Below are 21,238 nucleotides of genomic sequence, written 5' to 3' on the forward strand. Positions count from 1 at the left end.
TTTAAAATTTTGATATTTTGTCTGCATGGATTTTTTTCACATTAATTTTTATTTTTAAATTGGATTAAAATAGTATTTGCCTTGATTACTGAGGGTTTTTTGGTGCTCCCTTAAAGTTTTCACCCAAAATAAGGAATTTACTCGCCTTACCCTCATCTGGGCACTGAGCAGGCAAATGGAGAATCACCAGGCATGCAAAGTCTGGGGTTTCCCTCAAAACAGCAATAACTCATCCACTCATTCTGCTCTATTTCTAACATAGCCCTGTCACCTAAACTAAAACCATTTTACTATAATCCACATGCATCATCTGTCTTTATATCTGAATCTCATGAGCCTTTCTTACTCTAAGGGATAGGCAAAAAAAGCCAAACCTCATAACTAAGCCATATTGTCTGGAAGGTTCTTGGCCCTAGGGTAGGACTGTCCTACCAAGACAAATAATAGTTAGGCCAGTGGTTTTTTGCCCTGGCTGGACATTCAAATCAGCTGGGGAGCTTTTTGAAAATGCCAGTGCCAGAATCCTGCTTCCAGAGATTCTGATTTTATTGGCATAAAGTGATACCCAGGCAAGGTTTTTTAAAGACCTTTATGGAGGTGCAATTTACATACCATGAAATTCATCCATTGTAAGTTTAGTGACTCTTTTTTGGTAAACATATACAGTTGTGCACCCAGAACTACAGTCTGGAATGGATCCTTCTCTTCACCCCAAAAACTCCCCAGCGCCAGTTTCAGGCAGTCCCTGCACTCACCCCAGCCCTAGGCACCACTGCTCTGTTCCAGTCTCTAGACTTCAAGCATGAGCACTTTTTAAAAGCTTTTAAGTGATTCTTGTGCAGACACAGTGAAGAATTACCATTCCAGACACCAAACAGATAAACTCTCTCCTGAGTCCTGCCTCACAAAATTTAGATAGCTTCTGGTAGAATTTTTCCATATTGAAAAATCTCTAATTACAAATCAAAAAATGTTGGTGGAATAGAATACTTTTGGGGACAAATAGTCTGTAATCAACTCTACTAAAATACACTAAGTAAAAAAAAAAAAAAATGCCTGTACGTGTATTTACACTCCTAATAAGTATGAAATGCCACATTTCTACACAGGCCTAGGATACAGAGTCCTTTGGCTCTGTGGTAAAAAAATAAAAGCCCACTGTGCTCTCTTCAAAGTCATAGTCATTGCCTGAGAAATTAACAAAGGAACATTTATCTCAGACTGAAAAATTATGAGGATTACGAACAACTTGCCCTTAGACATTCAAAAAGTCTTCAGGGGAAAAGATTTAGAGAAGAACAAAGTACCTTTAATGGTATGTTGCACAAACATAAATATGATCTCACACTGTCACAGGAAAATTCTAGAAAAAAAGTCACTGGAAAGTTATCCTGCAGAGCTGATGTCCTTCTGTCATTTTAGGCATGCAGGGCAAGCAAGCACTTGTGAAGGGGTGAGCCTGAGGAACAGGAATGAACTTGACAGAATTCACAGAAATGCCAGCCCCAGAGGGCTATAAAGGCATGTGAGTAAACCACAGCCCGAGGCTGCTGGGTGAGTCAACATTTTCTCAACGCAAGCAGTTCTTCTACCTTCGTGGGTCCGGACAGCGAACTGCAGACAGCACCAGCTGTCAACACAGCCAGGACGTGGGAAATGTTATGGGGTGCAGCTGGAACATGACCCCACCCACACCACTCCCTAAGGTTGCAACGCTTTAGAACAGTGCTCTCAGCCAAGGAGGTGCTGTCTCCGATTAGGCCACTGAAGTTCTCCAACAAGGTTGCCCGGAGTCAGAAGAGCAGCTTCTGAGAAAGTGGCCCTTAATTGCCAATAAAGAAAGTTTGGATTTTGTCAAGTGGATGGCCCCCATCTATGCTTTCTTTGTATTTAGATTTTTAATTCCTAACATCTATTAAGGTACTGGGAGGCAAATATTAAGCTATTTCCTCCTCTGATGATCAATACTGAATTCTTAGGCCACAAGAAAACCTCAAATGACTTTGAAAAAAAAAATCACCTGAGAAGATTGGATCAAGAAGGCTGATGTGTTCCATCCTACCCTTCCCTTGCCAAATCATCAGAAATGACAGGAAAAAAGTTTTAAATAAATAAATTAGAAAACTGAAGGCAAGCAAAGAAAGGCAGCCTCTGGGACCAGTAATAATGAGCGCTCCCCAAAAGACCAAGTTCAGAAGGAATCAGATCATGACTCTAAAACAAACGCAGCGGGGACAGTGGTGGGGATGGCTTCAAGGGATCCTAACGAGAGGGAGAAGATACTGGGAGCCTGTGTGGATAACAAGGTTCTGGCCACCATCAGAACTGGAGGAGCAGCCAGGCCAAGTGGTTACAAACACACACACGCGCACGCACACACACACACACACACACACACACACTGCTCGTAGGAGCAGTAAGCCCGAAGGACATATTTTGGGCCAGAGAATCAAGGTGGTACTTCTAGTAGCTGGCCTCACCCAGAAGGAGTGGAAGTGTCTCGGCTTGAAGACTCCACTGACTCACCCCGCCTGGCCTCACACCCTGCTGCCGCCCTGCCAGCAGAGGACAGCACGTTCTCAGACACATCACCCGGAACTCTCACTGGCCCAGATACACGTACACAATCACAAATCACAGAATAGTTGAAGAAAACCTTTACTGTAACACAGAGACACCAATTACAACTAAGGGAACTTACCACCCAGCAGCCCCTCTCCCATCCCTCAAAAAAAAACCCGGTCTTCAAAAATCCAGTAGATGAGCTACATAGCAGAATGGACAAACACAGATTAAGAAAGCTGACAGGTGGAGATTCAACAACAGACAAATCCTCCCAGAAGAGAAAAGGATGACAGACGCATGAAGGGATACATCCAGAAGAGAGATGAGCCCCTCAAAAACGATGAAAGAACATTTCCCAGAGCTGCAAGATATATCTTGCAGACAAAATTAGGACTACTTATATTTTCTTTATGCTTTTTTGTGTTTTTCTGATCTTATTCAATGAGCATTGTAGAGTCGGGCCATTCAAGATGGCTGTTCTCTAGCTCTCTTTACATCCCCTGCTTGGCCAGTCCCTGCTTCACCTATACCAACACACGTAACTAGCCAATCCTCTTAATTATAGGGCTTAATCAGTAATTGCCTACGTACTCTGGTAACTGATGAGCCAGCCTGACGTCAATTCCTTCTATAAGAAGTAGCCTCCTTCCCCCTGCAGTGGTAAAGGCTGCTGCCATGTTCTGCCTACTGTCTGCTGCGCATAGTGGGCCGTCTCTCCACAACTCAGCTTCAGACATGTAAGATTCAATAAACCACTGATGTTTCTGTCGCTGTCTCTAGGTTTAGTCTCGTGGCTGGGCAATTACAAGATTTGCAGGCCTGTAGGGTGCAGCCCAATAAGCACACTATTAGGAGGGGAAAATCTAATTATATATAAGGTCTGAAAAGAATAAACAAAAGAAAATTACCTAAACTACATGACAGGCTTCCTAAGGGAAATGGAGAAGGTTAAAGTCAATCAAAATTTCCCCCAAAGAGATCGATCACATGTGAAAATTGATCATCAACTAGAAGTCACAGAAATTTTGCTGGAGGTCTTTGAAAACAGGAGAAATGCTGATCTTTTCTACTTAAAAATTGGAGAAGGATCCTCCCACAGTTTCTAGACTTATCATCCTAACTACATGTCAGAACTAGAGGTGGTCTTATGGGGCCTTGAAAATGCACAGTAAGAGACTGAGCTGTCTTTGTAAAGCAATAGAAAGCCAAAGATGGCTTTCGAGGCATATTTGAGGCAGAACCATCATCGTCCAGGGAGAAGAAGGAGGTGGTGTCCCAGGACAGAAAACCCAAGGAGTAAATGTCTGCTTAGCAAAGGCCTCAAGGGTTGCCATTTACAGCTCTGTCAAGAAACAAACAGAACCTCTCTCAGAGCACATTCCCATGCCCCAAACCAACACCCACGTGAGCCTCTGAGCTCTTTGTGCCACAGCCACCCTAGGGAGGTAAAATAGTGCCATTGTACTTTGTAATTGCAGGTTCCTCCTTGTGTTGGAGAGACACTCAGGAGGGTTTCCAGGGTCCAAAAATATATCATGGCATGATGGAAAGTGAGCCCAACCCCTCGCATGGCAATATGCTACTTCCTGGGGTCTTTTTACATTCATTGCTTCTCTTTTTCCCTCTGACCTTAGAATTTACAAAACAATTTAGACTTATGTACAACCGGTCCCTGTGCAGTTACTTCCCCTAGCATCTGATAGTTCTAAGCTCTGCTAGGGGACTAAAGCGGGGAAGTGGGGAGTTTCCATTTAAAACTATAAATGTATATTTTTAAAATAGTAAAGCGTCACCAGTACTCAAACACCAACAAACGGAACAAATAGAGGGACCCAGAAAGGATGCCAGTGATTTAATTGTAAAACCAGGTCCAAGTCTTCGCAGCAGATCTTGAACTAGATAGATTCATATTTTCAATAAATGAACTTAGCACCTACTATGTGCCAGGCATCATGCTCTTGCTAAGAATACAGTGCCTTCTGAGCCCTGAGAGGGGCAGTGGGACAGTCTGGTGAGGAAAAGACAAAGCTTGCCTACTCCAGCCCTCCCAAGACAAGGCCTCCAGGAACATCAGGGGTCCAGTGAGGGAGCAGTGAGCAGCTGGCACATGCAGCAGAGGTGAGGGACCCTTGCCCACTGGGATGCCCAGAGACACCTTCGTGGTGGCATCAGAGCTGAGTCTAAAATGATGAGAATTCCAACAGGCAAAGCCATGTGGGAGGGCAATGAAAGGCAGAAAGAACAGTTTGAGAGAAAAACAGAGGAAAGAGACAACTTCTGGTCTTAAATTGCAGCTCCCAGGTCACTGCAACTCTGTAGTCATTCATCTGGCCGGGAGACTCCTGCAGAGAGGCGTTTCTGAATGAAAGGAAGCCTTGTCCTTGACATGGATGCTGATGGGAATGAGCAGGAAGGGGCACAGGGAAGAATACTGGGAGGCAGAGGTTGGAGATGAGGAGGACCAAAGGCCTTTTCTTCCTCAGAAAACTGAGTTGAAGTGGCATCTTTTCTCATCTGTCTCAGAGCTGCCCTCTCAGCCTATCCTGGTTACAGTCCCTCCAACCCAGCCTGGCTTTTAGGACAGTCTTGGGAACTCAGTGGTGAGAAACAGACTGACCAACCATGGGGAATTACATATGATATGAGCATTTCCAAACCAGATGTAAAGTAATTACCTATGATCAATCATAACCCTGGAATGTGTGCTGACGTCTGCAAATAGATAAAGGACACCAAGGAGCCCACTCAAGAGGCTGGAGAAGACAAGTACCCAGTAATCTTGTGAAATTAGTATGATCCCCTTCCATGTAGCCACAAGTCATTACACTCTTGCAAATTTCTCAGATATGCCAATCCGCTCAATAATGGGCCTCCTTCCTGGCTAACTGCTGGGAGGGCAGTAAGTAGGGAAGCAATAGGATCAGATTCTGGCTATAACTCAACTCTGGAGGAAGCTTGCTCCCTCTGAGAAATAGCTGATGGCATCTCAGCCACTGCTGCCTCTATCATCCATAGGCAAGGCCTGGCCCAACTCTGAGCCACAGGCCCTCTAGCCCCACCAGGCTTCTGGCAGACAGGAGAGGCCAAGGAGCACGGCTCTGTAAAGCACCTTAAAACCTGCTGATGAAGGGATGAGTTACACATCCACGCCACAGAAAACTGTTCAATTGTTGAAATGAAGCTTTGTCTGTGCCAACAAAGGAAGATGTCCAAGACAGGGCACTAAGTGGAGAATGCAGGCTGCAGTGCATCTATACGGAATCAGTTCATTTGTTTATATAAAATATTTTAAAATACATATATTCCTGCAAGTACATGGTAACTTTCTGGAATGATACAAAAGAAATTATTCTATTTCTGGAAGTAGGAGAGGTAGAGGGAACTTCTCTTTTATTTTATATCCTTTTTGCTGCTTGACCCGTGAACTTCCAGATGCTCAAGCTGGATTTAGAAAAGGCAGAGGAACCAGAGATCAAATTGCCAACATCTGTTGGATCATCTAAAAAGCAAGAGAGTTCCAGAAAAACATCTACTTCTGCTTTATTGACTATGCCAAAGCCTTTGACTGTGTGGATCACAACAAACTGTGGAAAATTCTGAAAGAGATGGGAATACCAGACCACCTTACCTGCCTCCTGAGAAATCTGTATGCAGATCAGGAAGTAACAGTTAGAACTGGACATGGAACAACAGACTGGTTCCAAATTGGGTAAGGAGTATGTCAAGGCTGTATATTATCACCCTGCTTATTTAACTTATATGCAGAATACATCATATGAAATGCTGGGCTGGATGAAGCACAAGCTGGAAGCAAGACTGCCAGGAGAAGTATCAATAACCTCAGGTAGGCAGATGACACCACCCTTATGGCAGAAAGCGAAGAAGAACTAAACAGCCTCTTGATGAAAGTGAAAGAAGAGAGTGAAAAAGTTGGCTTAAAGCTCAACATTCAGAAAACGAAGATCATGGAATCCAGTCCCATTTCTTCATGGCAAAAAGATGGGGAAACAATGGAAACAGTGAGAAACTATTTTCTTAGGCTCCAAAATCACTGCAGATGGTAACTGCAGCCATGAAATTAAAAGATGCTTGCTCCTTGGAAGAAAAGCTATGACAAACCTAGACAGCATATCAAAAAGCAGAGACATTACTTTGCCAACCAAGTTCCATCTAGTCAAAGCTATGGTTTTTCCAGTGGTCATGTATGGATGAGAGAGTTTGACCATAAAGAAGGCTGAGTGCTGAAGAATTGATGCTTTTGACCTGTGGTGTTGGAGAAGACTCTTGAGAGTCCCTTGGACTGCAAGGAGATCCAACCAGTCCATCCCAAAGGCAATCAGTCCTAAATATTCATTGGAAGGACTGATGTTGAAGCTGAAACTCCAATACTTTGGCCACCTAATGCAAAGAACTGACTCATTGGAAAAGATCCTGATGCTGGGCAAGATTGAAGGCAGGAGGAGAAGGGGACGACAGAGGATGAGATGCTTGGATGGCATCACCGACTCGATGGACATGAGTTTGAGCAAGCTCCAAGAATTGGTGATAGACAGGGAAGCGTGGTGTGCTGCAGTCCATGGAGTCACAAAGAGTTGGACGTGACTGAGCGATTGAACTGAACTGAACTGAATAATTTAAGAAATAGTTTGAAAATCTTTTCTAAATGATATGATAAAAGAGGCCAAGAAAAACTATTATAAATATGATGTCTCTAGGATACAGAAGCTTGAAAAAATCATCTTCCTACTTTTATTTCTCTAGCCTGATATACATTTCTGTATTAATACCACAGCTTTGCTAGGCTTACTATGGTGCTGCTTCCATTCAATGGAGCTTAAGCTTTATAGTGAAATCAAATGAAATGTGAGTGTATGCACAAGTTGTATTTTCGGAGAGATATAAACATGTCTAAACACTGAACAAATCAATACCTAACACACTCACACTTCATGCAAAGGCTTCTGTAGTATTGGTTTGGCCTGCTGAGCATCCCTTTGCATTTGAAACTAAACTATCCTCATCCGACTCCATGGGATCCTGGTAGAGTTGTCTATCATGGTGCCACAATCCCCATCCCGCCTCAAAGAGACAGGCTCACGGCTCTGGCTGGCCCATCATAGTATCCCATTCTCCTAACTACAATTACTTGTCCAGTGATAGGCAAGTGTCCTAACCTGGAACAGTGAGAATCGTCCCTAAGATTTGACATGTGGGCCCTAGAAGAGAAATGTTGTCTCTCTTACTGCAGGATCTTAAGCTTAAGATCACAAAGGCTTGAATAAAGTCAGGCAGAGATAAACAGAGTTGAAAAAAGGAGAATGAAGGACAGAGCTGATGGCATCACCTTAAGTTCCAGATTCAGTCACATCTGAAATCACAATTACTTCCCTTGGCCTTCCCATTCGTAAGGATCAATAAATTCCTCCTCGTGGCTTAAGCTGGATTCTGTTGATTTTCTCCTTTGCAACTTACAGGGTCCTAACTAATTAATATCTCCATTTCCTCACTGGAGTTTTAACAAAGCACTGTAAGACTGTGACTATCAGCCAAACTCAAGATTCAAAGTCATAGTCTATATTCTAATATTCTGAATGTCATTGTTAAGGAGGATATCCTATTTTTTCTTCAGGAAAAGGAGGTACAAGGAACTTTCTATATGGAATTTCCCCAAGGTCATATAACTTATCAGAATCCAAGTCCAGAGAAAAAATAATTTCCCTAACCTTTTCTTAAAAAAAAAACAAAACCAAAAACCTTTATTTAAAAGCAAAGGAGAGAACTGTCTGCACAATCTACAAAGGGTAGGGAAAGAGAGATTCAGCCTTGATGATGTCTTAGTTCAGGAACAGTAAGGACCAGAACTAACCAACCTCAATTCTCCAAGACTTTCAGAATACTCATCTAAAGCATTATTTTACAGTATAAATGAAAGCCCTACTGATGAGGGTTTATAGTAAGTTCTGCTTTCTCAATGAGAAGCAAAATAAAAGCCTGATAAGTAACTGAAGCAAAAATGCAGCATAAAATTGGTTAAACTGTCTAAACCAATGGAAAACTGGTTGACAAGAAAGGAAATTCACAAAGGAACTTTTTCAGTGCAAATGGCAGAGCAGAAGGAGAAGGTGAGGAGACTGTACGCGGAGCTGAGCTTTCGAGGGAAGTCAGGCATCTGGCTCAGCCAGGATTCTACAGAAATGTGCTCTATTCAGAAATTCTGTAATCAAAGCCAGTTTACCCACACACAAAAATTGCCCTGAAGAAAGAATGTACAGTTCAGATAAAAATAAACAATAGAAACTCCGATGTGAATCCTGCACCACCTCATGCAGCTAAGGAATACAGGACTCAGATAACATCTCTGAACCCCAGCTTCCTCACCTGTAACGGAAGGGACTGGACCAGATGGTCTCTGACATGTTTTCTAGATGAACAAGTAATAACACTCATAGTTTCTCACTCTGAGCCTCAGAGATGCTATACAGTTTAAAAAGGAAATTTCCATTTTTAGTCTGTCAGGCAAGCACTGAAATATGAAAACCATAAGGAAATAGTTGACTTGCTTCTCTCTTTATGTGCAAAAAGTATGGATACTTCCCAAAAAGATATTAAAGGAAAGCACAGAATCTATAGGCATCCGGGCACATTATAGCCAGAGATTAACTTGATCACATGGGAAAAGGTAGTTAGGCATAGGAAGGCTCCATCCCAAAACTAAATCCATATTTTCCATTCTTTGCAGTACATTTTACACTTACAGAATTGGCTAAGTGAGAAGAAAAGAGAGACGCATATTATCACAACTTGCTCAAAAGAGTGAAAAATTAGAAACTCCCTAATATCCTTCCCTGGTAGTCCAGCTGGTAAAGAATCCACCTGCAATGCAGGAGACCCTGGTTCGATTCCTGGGTCAGGAAAAATCCCCTGGAGAAGGGATAGGCTACCCACTCCAGTATTCTTGAGCTTGCCTGATGGCTCAGATAGTAAAGAATCTGCCTGTAACGAGGCAGACCTGGGTTCGATCCCTGGGGTAGGAAGATCCCCCAGAGCAGGGCATAGCAACCCACTCCAGTATTCTTGTCTGGAGAATTCCATGGACAGAGGAGACTGGCAGGCTACAATTCATGGGGTCGCAAAGTCAGACACAACTAAGCAACTAAGCACAGCACAGCACAGGACTGGTTAAACACATCATCTTTAAGTTACAGTCACTCAGACCTTTTTTAAAAAATAACATTTTCTACCTGTTTTCAAAGATTAGGTTCATTTAGGGAATATGGAAATGTACAATGATATAAGGAAGAAACTAAAGTCATTGATAATTCTACCACTTAGAGAAAAACAATGATAAGTGTGTGTGTATATATATATACACACTGCTAAGTCGCTTCAGTTGTGTCCGACTCTATGTGACCCCATAGACGGCAGCCCACTAGGGTTACCCCCGTCCCTGGGATTCTCCAGGCAAGAACACTGGAGTGGGTTGCCATTTCCTTCTCCAGTGCATGAAAGTGGAAAGTGAACGTGAAGTCTCTCAGTTGTGTCCGACTCTTAGTGACCCCATGGACTGTAGCCTACCAGGCTCCTCCGTCCATGGGATTTTCCAGGCAAGAGTACTGGAGTGGGTTGCCATTGCCTTCTCCGAAGAGAAGACTTTCACTTTCTTTCACACACACATATATATAATTCATACCCCTTATATTTTGTAACCTATTTTTAAAAACATAGCAGTATTCTATGGGAATTTTCTCAGGGTATTAAGTATTCTTCTAAACATGATTTTAAATTATTGAATTACTTTTTATTGTGTAAGTAAGATCATGTGTTTAGGGCTTCCCTGGCAGGTGGTAGCTCAGACAGTAAAGAATCCACCTGCATTGCAGAAGACCCTGGTTCGATTCCTGGTTCGGACTTATTTGACTTCAGATTACATATTTACCTTATGGAAAAAATAATATTCTTTCCCTTCTGTTCTAGCACCCAGGAAGCTCATCATGTATCTGGGTCTCTGTGGAGAGGCTGCCAGACTAAAACTGTAGACTGGGAATATGTAGATGCAATATTTGGGTCAGGAAGGTCTTTTTAAACAAAACAGAAAACCCAGAAGCTAAGTAAGAGACTAATAAATTTGACTCTGTAAAAATGAAAATTTATGAAATGTAAATACTGCAAATGAAGTCAAAAGCATGAATAGATATGAGCCAAAAGTCTAATTTCTTTAGTATATAAAAAGAATTTTCAATCCATAATAAAACGTCCAACAATCCAACAGAAAGCAGGCAAAGGAAAAAAAGATCTGCTCACAGAATTCAAATTGTTTTATTCATGTGAAAAAGAATAGACCTCACTCAAAATTTAAAGAATGCAAATGAAAACAACATGCTACTTTTTAATCTTTCACACTGGCAAATAGGACTTTAAAGGTCAACCTATTGCTAAGAAAGCGGGGGTGGGGAGTAGCCACTGAGGACTCTATGACTTGGTGCTGCCTTTACCTGCAAAGAAAGAAAGTGAAAGTCACTCAGTAGTGTCCAACTCTTTTCGACCCTATGGACCGTTCCGTTGCACGCCAGGCTCCTCTGTCCATGGAATTCTCCAGGCAAAATCAATGGAGTGGGTTGTCATTCCCTTCTCCAAGGGATCTTCCCAACCCAGGGATCGAACCCAGGTCTCCCGCCTGGCCGGAAAGATATAGAAAATGAAAAATGAAAATATTCTTCGTCAAGACAGCTCCTCTTCTAAGAATTTATCCTATAGACACAGTTACACACATGGTTCAATCACATACACACAGATGTTCACTGAATTGTTTGTAACAGCAAAAGACTGGAAACAACCTCGATATCCTTCAATCAAAGACTGATTGAATAATTACAATTTGCTGCCTATCAGAACACCACCAGGCAGCCATTCTAAAAGAATGTCCCGGATCCACCTGTGCTGAAGTGAGGCCATCGCCAAGATGTATTATAAAGGGAGAAGAGAAGCCCTGCACAGGTTTTGCGTACAGAAGAAGCTTAACCGGAGATATCCGTATACTTTTGTTCTGGAATAAATCAAAAGAAAGTACTAAAAACGGCTGCCTCTGAGAAGAGGGCTTGGGGCCATATAAAAGGGGGAAGGTTTCTGTACTGCTTGCATTTTCTACCATATGTATTTATTATTTTTCCATTTTAAAAACTAGCTAATCGGGGATTCCCTGGCGGTCCAGTGGTTAGGATGTCATACTTTGACTGCCAAAGGCCGGGGTTCAATCTCTGATGGGGGATTTAAGATTCCACAAGCTGCATGGCACGGCCAAAGGTGGGGGTGGGGAACGAAAAGAATAGGTATCAAAGAGAGGAAGGGAGAAAGAGATACTAAAAAAGAAAAAAAAAATTGTATTCGCTAGTTGCTTTCAATAAACATTAATATTTAAGCAGAGTGGGAGATTCCATGGTGCTCTGAGCTCTTGCGTCAGGAGAACGGAGACTTCATATCCCAGTCCAGCAACAAGCACTCATGGAAAGTCAAACACAGACAATTTTTTAAATAAAATTAAAGACGTGCAGATATAAAGAAAATTAAAGCGACCAACGAAAAAACAGGAGTAGCTCTTTCCACCAGTGAACAGCAGTGCGAACCAGTGCGGCGGAGCCCGAGGACCACGCGCTGCCCTAACCGCGATCGAAGCCTCTCCCCAATCCCCCAGCCCTCTCTCCCACGAAAGGGACCACTCTTTCGTGCCATCCTAGGGAGCGACAACATATCGAGGCGCCAACTCCGGGAAGACGTTGGACATTAGGGACGGCCGGAACTCACGGCCTACCAGATGGTGGCGCAGGGCAGCTCCGCGGGAGGGCGAGGTGCAGCCCCTGGGATATACTGTCAAATACAAACTTCGCCGGAATTTGGCAATCTCTGCGGCCGCCACCGCCCCCGGAGGCCTGGCAGCAGCTGCACCGCGACCCGCCGTCTCCACCTGCGCGCAAGGCTGAAGCCGGCCGCTCCCGAGCGCCCCTGCCTGGCCCCGGGTGCGCATCCGTAGGGCCACAGTGCGACCCAGCGGGCCTCCGGGGAAACTGCGCCCGACGGTCGCCCCGGCAACCGGTGGGGCAAGGACCGAGAGAGTTACCGCCTCCCGCTATAACAGTCTCAAGAAAAGGTGATGTGGAAGAATAGTCTCTTTCCTACTTTGTAAACGGAGGGAGGCGATCTGTTTGCCAAGACACTTGCTAAACTCACAGGTAGGTCTTACTGCATTCAGCCTCTGGGTGAAAATCGACTCGCCGGAAAGTTCTGGTTTGAGATGCCTGCAGTGTTTTATTCAGAATTCTAGACAACTGGTCATTTATGAAGTCCAAGGAAGAAACTATTAATTTTTATCTGAAGAATGACCCTTATGGTCTAGTAAAATCTATGGCTAGTAGAACTGACTATATGCAGGCTCGACCACAATGCCACCTCCTTCTTGAAATCCACCCCTGGGTAAGTAAGTAAAAGTGTCCCCTGTTCACTGTCATGGCCTGTGTGAGGGACTTCCTCTGAGAATCACATCTGCACACCATCCTGATTACTGGAGCTGCACGCTCCCTGAGGCTGAGACCATGTCTTACTCACTGTTAGGAGTAGGGGGAAAGATAAGCCTTGCAGACCCTGGGAACAGTGAAGAAAACAGAAGAAAGAAGCCATGTCACAACAGCAATTTTGTGTCATTTGAATAGTTTATCGAACACTAAATTGCTCTCCTTGGTTCAGCAGGCCAGCATTCCTCAAAGGTTGCCCCCTGTGTATTAGTTTCAGGCCATATTAATATCATAAAATTTGAGTATCAGGTAATTCTGAATATAGAGTAATCTCACATTTTGCAAGGGAAAAACCTCTCAGAAAACACGGTTGAGGTTTTGGGGGCCTTTTGGCCAAGTTGAAAATATAAATATTTCAGCAATAGGTAAGAGAGTTAAATGTCTGTCTATAGGATTGACTTCAACCCTTTAGTTACATTTTAAAGTGTAATTAACATGTGAAATAGCAGGCTGATATTGCAGTATTGCTTTTTTCCTCTCACTTTTTATGACTCGATTTTACTTAAACTCTCACCTGAGTCTTTCAATATCTCAGTCATCCCAAGAGGCCCTTCTTAAAGCATCTAACACAGTTGCTTTTGTTTGCATGCAGTATTTTTTAAATCCATGTATAGTGCTGTCACTGGACATTTTAATCCTAAACCATGATTATATAAATTCAGGGTTGTTTTTTTTTTCAAATTTGTGCTATAGGTTTAGATTTATCTCCTTGACATAATCCCTAACTATATTGCTTTTTAATCACTGCTTTTTACATGCATACCAAATATTTGCATAGGGAGGTCATACCCTGTATTAGTAAGGGTCTAGCCTCAGAACAGGATCTGTTCTGACTAGTTTAAGCAAGAGGAGATTTGTAACAGGGTATCATATAATTTCCAGAATCACTGGAGTGGGGAGTTTGGCAAGAAACAGGCTCTAGACTGAGCTTCCAAAAATAATTCCAAAAATAATTCCAAAGCCACACCAGAAGACCAGCCAGAGAACAAGAAGCCACAAGCCAAACCTGGCTCTGCTGCTGTAGCACACACTGATACTAGGCCATTTCTGCTACAGTCAGAATGCTGCTGGCGGAGCTGAGAGTCTGCTCGTGCATATCACCTCTGCTGACCATCCACAAACCAAACTGAATGCCTTGTTCCAAAGTCAAGTTTCATGCAAGTGAATCTCTTTTTTGGAACCTAAAGTACATCCAAAATGCTCACTGCAGTGTCTAAGAAAACTTCTAAGAAGTTTCCAGTTTCTTCAATATAAGAAGACAGATCAGAATAAAATTAGAAAAGACAATGAGCAAGCTGGTCCATAGCATCTGCTTCGTACTCTCAAGAATAGTTACCAATTTTGCGTTATATTTATTTGTTCCCTTCTTTTTTAAAAAAACTAATTCCATCAGACAACATTTACCAGCAATTAAAACTAACACAGATTAAAGTTGCTTTAGGATAAAGTTTTCCTCACACAGTATTTTAGTTCTTCAAAAGTAAATGATTGAGAAACTGGCTTTTGAAATATGAGCTCTTGAAAGCCCTTGAATATAAGGAAACTCCATCTTATGTATCTTAAATATCCATCTCCATCTTATATATCTATGAAGGATAATTTGGGCATAGACAGTAGTTGTTCCATGAAAAGTTTTGTGTTTTTTTTTTAAGAGTTTTATGGGCAAATGGATTACAGGCATACCTCGGAGACATTGTGGGTTTGGTTCCAGACCACCTCAATAAAGCAAATACTGCAATAAATCGAGTCATGTGACTTTTTTGGTTTCCCATTGCATATAAGTTTTACTTACACTGTGTGCATACTAAGTCACTTCAGTCGTGTCTGACTCTTTGGAACGCTATGGACTCTACCCCACCAGGCTCCTCTGTCCATGGAATTTTCCAGGCAAGAATACTGGAGTGGGTTGCCATTTTCTACATCCAGGAGATCTTCCTGACCCAGGGACTGAACCCGCATCTCTTAAGTCTCCTGTATCGGCAGGCAGGCAGGTTCTTTACCACTAGCGCCACCTGGGAAACCCTGTAGTCTATTAAGTGTGCAAAAGCATTATATCTTTAAAAATGTACATATCTTAATTTCTTTAAACTTTATTGCTAAAAAATGTTAACCATCATTTGACAACCAAGGGTTGCCACAAACTTTCAATTTGTTTTTGTATTTTTTAAAGGCAATATCTGCAAAGCACAATGAAATGAGGTGTGCCTATGGTTTCTGAGTTCTGCCGTAACAAATTGCCACCAACTGGGCAGGTTAAAACGACAGAAATATATTCCCACGGAGTTCTGGAGACCTGGAGTCTGCAATCAAGCTATCTGCTCTTCCTCTAGAGGTTCTGGCAGCAAGTCCTTCTGGCCCTCAGTTTCTGGTAGCCATCGGCATCCTCAGCTCTCCCGGTTTGCAGCCACGTCCCTCCAAACTGCCTCAGTTTTCACATCGTCTCTCTTCTCTACCTGTCTTCTCTTATGTATGTCGCAAATTCCCCTCTATGTTTCTCTTATATGGACCTATCACTGGATTTAGGACCCAATCCTATAATTCAGAGTGATCTGTTCTTGAGATCCTTAATTTAGTTACAATTGTAAAGACTCTTTTTCCAAATAAAGTAACATTCACCATTTCCAGGCATTAAAGTGGATGTATCTTTTAAGGGGGCATCATTTGACCTGCTACAGTAGATAAGTTTAGGAAAGACTGAACTAAACAAATTAAGCCAATATTTTTGCTGCAGGATTTTGCAAAGCCTTTAGCTCTTTTACGAGCACTGTGAACCTTCTAGAGAGAGAGCCACCACACAATGATTCTCAAATGTTTTTGAGCATGGAATCCTATTCGCAGAAGTGATATTCCACAGAATACACTCTAGTGTAGGCTTATAATTTACCTGCTGGGCAAGTTCTCAGAAGGAGTATCAATAAGTATCAGAGAAGCCAAAAATAAGTGACTAAACAGAGGAAGGCTCTCAAGGACTTAGCAAGAGTAATGATTCTAAACTATGGCCACACATCACTACTAAAGATCATCCCAGATTTACAGCCATAAAATGAAATCAAGATTTACCCCATATTAGACTTCTCCCCACCAGATTCTATTTTGGTCCAGGATAAAGTGCACACTCTCAATCCTTTGCAACCAAATCCTCCATCAATCTTTTTGCCCTATATTAATCCTTGCTCTAGCCAAACTTATCTACACACTGAATTTCCTACTGCCACATTTTTGCCATGTAAAATACCTTCCCCAGTGCTTCACCTGGACACTTCTTTGAGCAAACTCTAAGAGGTAATGGAGGACAGAGGAGCCTGGTATGCCGCAGTCCATGGGGTCGCCAAGAGTTGCACACAAACCTAGCAACTGAACAACAACAATGCCTCACCTATTATTAGCCTACATTCATTTCTAGTGATGCCTCCTAGATAAAGCCTCTCTTGTCACCCCAGAAAGCAGGGCTCCCTCTGTCCTTCCTCTGTCCTGTATCTGGCACAGGCCATTTGTCAAGTGCCTGGTTTTAGAGTTCTTTGCATGCAAGCATCATCTCTCACTGGCCAGCACTGGTGAGCAAGGATCATAATTCAGATCTCTTCCTATCCTCCAAGTGTCCCGGCATGGTGCGTTTCATAGTACAGATGCTCAAAAGAAACGTGTTAATTGACTAAAATAATCAAATCAATTTTCTCAGGAACTATGTATGTAGATGTAAAAGTGCTGTCCAAATTCCCCAGGCCCACCCCATCTCCAAGATGAGAGTAGACTGCGGAGCAGAAGCTTGCCCAGGAAAAAGGCTCTTTTAAGTTGAGTTACCCAGTTATCAGCGAGGGATGACAAAACCACATGCTTCTGGCATTGAGGACCTAAGTCAGGCAGAGTCCTGGGTTCTCTAAATGATTTAAAGCAGAACAACATATCCAAAAGAACTGAAAGCAGGACTTTCCTGGAGGTCCAGCGGCTAAGAGTGCACCTTGCAGCGCACGAGACACTGGTCGAAGAAACAGGATCCCACATGTCACGGAACAACTAAGCCTGTGCACCACAACCACTGAAGCCTGCATGCTCTGGACCCCAAGTGCCACAGCTAAGACCCCAAACAGCCAAACAGAGATTGACCAGGACTTGGCAAAAGGTTACAGGAGCTTACAGGAGGCAGCATGAAAGAGTTTTTGCTACCCAAACGTGGGACAACCTGAGCAGCAAGTGGAAAAATAGAGTGATGATAATAAGGGGCTATAACACACTGAACTGCTTGTGAACAATAATAATCATCATCCATGCTCCATAGTGATACTCAACAGAGAGAAGGAGAAACAGATTTTCCTTATAGAAGGAATGATAGGATTAGAAAATGACTAGTTTGCAACCTGTGACCTAACTATCAACTCAGGCAATGGATGCAAAAAATACAGGGAGACAGTATATTCACATGGACTCAAAGTACGACTGCACGAGGACTTACTAACTATAAAGGGGGGAAATGCAGACATATGGGGGAACATTTCACTAACTGGGGGGTCACTAACTGAATGACTATACTTAGCAGCATGTTATATGCCTCCCAGTGAGATACAAAAAGAGACACACAATCTCATGCATGTAACATTTTTGCCAAAAATGTTTCCCTAAAAGTAATCAAGAGAAAACAATCAGACCAATGCCAACCATGATACATTCTACAAGGCAACTGGCTGCCTCTCTTCAAAAAATCAGTGTCATCAAAAAGGGAGTAGGCAGTTATTCTGTATGAAATGAGACTGAAGACATAACAATTAAACATAATTTATGAATCTTAATGATTAATAGATCTCAGATTGAAAAAATAGTCCTAGAAAGACATTTGAAGGAATTCACTGGTGGTCCAGTGGTTAGAACTCCATGCTTCCACTGCAGGGGGCACAGACTCAATCCCTGGTCAGGGAGCTAAGATCCTGCCAGGCTTGCACCACAGCCAAAAATGTTTTTAAATGATTAAAAAATTATAAAGGCATTTAGGGACAAACAATACAAATTATGCATCAGAATTATTGCTAATTTTCTCAGGTATGATTGTGGTATTTTGTTTACATAAGGGAAACAGCATAATTCTCAAGAGATGCATGCTAAAGTGATACAATATTTCCAACTTTCAAATATTCAGTTCAGTTCAGTCGCTCAGTCGGGTCCGACTCTTTGCAGCCCCATGAATCACAGCACGCCCAGGCCTCCCTGTTCATCACCAACCTCCATGAGTTTGAGTAAACTCATGTCCATCAAGTCAGTGATACCATCCAGCCACCTCATCCTCTGTTGTCCCCTTCTCCTCCTGCCCCCAATCCCTCCTAGCATCAGAGTCTTTTCCAATGAGTCAACTCTTCGCATGAGGTGGCCGAAGTATTGGAGTTTCAGCTTTAGCACCAGCCCTTCCAATGAACACCCAGGGCTGATCTCCTTCAGAATGGATTGGTGGACCTCCTTGCAGTCCAAGGGATTCTCAAGAGTCTTCTCCAACACCACAGTTCAAAAGCATTCATTCTTCGGTGCTCAGCTTTCTTCACAGCCTAACTCTCACATCCATACATGACCACTGGAAAAACCATAGCCTTGACCAGATGGACCTTTGTTGGCAAAGTAATGTCTCTGCTTTTCAATATGCTATCTAGGTTGGTCATAACTTTCCTTCCAAGGAGTAAGCGTCTTTTAATTTCATGGCTGCAATCACCATCTGGAGTGATTTTGGAGCCCCCAGAAATAAAGTCTGACACTGTTTCCACTGTTTCCCCATCTATTTCCCATGAAGTGATGGGACCAGATGCCATGATCTTAATTTTCTGAAAGTTGAGCTTTAAGCCAAAATTTTCACTCTCCTCTTTCACTTTCATCAAGAAGCTCTTTAGTTCTTCTTCACTTTCTGCCATAAGGGTGGTGTCATCTGCATATCTGAGGTTATTGATATTTCTCCCGGCAATCTTGATTCCAGCTTGTGCTTCTTCCAGCCCAGCATTTCTCATGATGTACTCTGCATATAAGTTAAATAAGCAGGGTGACAATATATAGCCTTGACGCACTCCTTTTCCTATTTGGAACCAGTCTGTTGTTCCATGTCCAGTTCTAACTGTTGCTTCTTGACCTAATTTCAAATATTAATAACTGGTAAATCTAGGTGAACGATGTATAGATGTTAATTTGATTATCCGTTCACCTTTCCTATAGATTTGAAATTTTTCAACTAAAATGTTGGGGGCAGAGACTTGAACGTGGCCTCAGCGTGTGTGTTGTGTTTTGTTTTTTTTTTAATCCCTTCATGATCCTGAATGGTAAAGCATTCCCCATGTCTTTGTAAATTATCTTTTGTTTCACATGCCTTCTACTCTGACCCTCTTGACACACTTGAAGCTGAACTCACACCTGTTCCAAGCAAAGCATGGTTCCCACTGCCCAGAAGAGTGCCAGTGTTCCCTCTTCACAGCAGTCATCACTGGGAGCATTTTTCGACTTCAGAACCTCATGTGTTTATCATTTTCTCATGGATGTGTGCAGCTTTAAGAATCTGTCATTGTCTCTTTGTGACTTAAAGATGAATCATTCTCCCAGTCTCTACAAGAAAAGATACCAAAAGGCTTCCTTATTGCCCTGAAGCAAGAAGGGGCCACGACCACAGTCCTCTGTTCAGATCACTAGTGGATCCTGACAAGTGGTTTCCAAAGTTTATAACGGATTCCGAGGTATATTGGGAATACCACTGGGCTAAAAATTGGGAATCTCCCTGAGAAAGTCATTTCACCTCTCAGGGCTTCCATTTCTTCATTAGTTTAAGGGGGGGTGATTGGAATGAATATTTTTAAAGTTCTCTTCAAGCTCTCACAGCTTATCATTCAAGTCCCTGCTTCCTGGAATAGACGTATGGATCACCTTGTCCCAGAAGGCAAAGCTAGGGCTAAGTCTCCTTCTGAAGACCAGGCCTCAAATTCTTGACTGCTGTCACGGTGAAGTAGCATCCCCAGTTCTTCTCCAAACAGAAACATTTTCATTGCAACATGATTTACAATAACCAGGACATGGAAAACAGAGGAATGGATAAAGATGATGTGGTATACATATACAATAGAATATTACTCAGCCATAAAAAAGAATGAAATACTGCCATTTGTGGCAATAGGGACAGACCTAGAGATTGTCATATTGAGTAAGACAAAGACAAATATCATATAATATCACTTATATGTGGAAACTAAAAAAAAAACAAAAAGCTACAAATGAAGTGATCTACAAACCAGAAATAGAATTGTAGATGCAGAAAACAAACTTATGGTTACTAGGGGGTAAAGTGAGGGAGGTCATAAATTGGGAGATTGGGATTGACGTATACATATTACTATAAATAAAATAGATGACAATAAAGACCTACTTACAGTTCAGGGAACTCCACTCAATATTCTATAATGACCTATATGGGAAAAGAGTTAAAAAGAGTGGATATATGTGTATGTATAACTGATCTACTCTGTTGTACACCTGAAGCTAACACAACAACGTAAGTAAACTATATGCCAATAAAGGGAGGAAAAAAAAAACTAACCTACCTCCACACCTGGCCTATATTTACTTTCCTTCTGGAAACAAATGTGCGAGATGGCAACTTGTGAAGTCTCAGAAAGAAATTAATTCCATATGGACTTAGCATGCTATATAAAGAGAGCATCAAAGGAGGACACTCTGTGTGGAATATGGTTATCTGCTTCCCTTATTCTCTAGAGCTGAATATTGTCTGTTAGCAACAGGCCCCCTTGGAAACCTCTGACAGAGCCAAAGGATAGAGGATGATGGAAGATCTGGGTAGAAACTGCAAAGGAAATCAGTAAACTTTCCTCCATGGTGTGACCAGGGCAGATGAAGAAGATGAAAAGTGTAAGAGATCGGAGAAGAAATGAAGAAAATATGTTTGAAAAAAACACTGGAGACGGATTCTTTTTCCACATTCAGTTCACTATGCTATACTTCAATGGTGTTTTCTACCCTGTTCATTTTTATAATAAATAATGATGAGAAAATATTTAAACAGCATCCTTCCCTGGTTAACCATCCAAGTCAAGCGGCAGTCCACAAAACTGTGATAGTTTCCAGAGTGGAGAAGCCATTACCTT

The sequence above is a fragment of the Capricornis sumatraensis genome, chromosome 3, assembly GCF_032405125.1.
Source record: "Capricornis sumatraensis isolate serow.1 chromosome 3, serow.2, whole genome shotgun sequence".
In the NCBI taxonomy this organism is placed as follows: domain Eukaryota; kingdom Metazoa; phylum Chordata; class Mammalia; order Artiodactyla; family Bovidae; genus Capricornis; species Capricornis sumatraensis.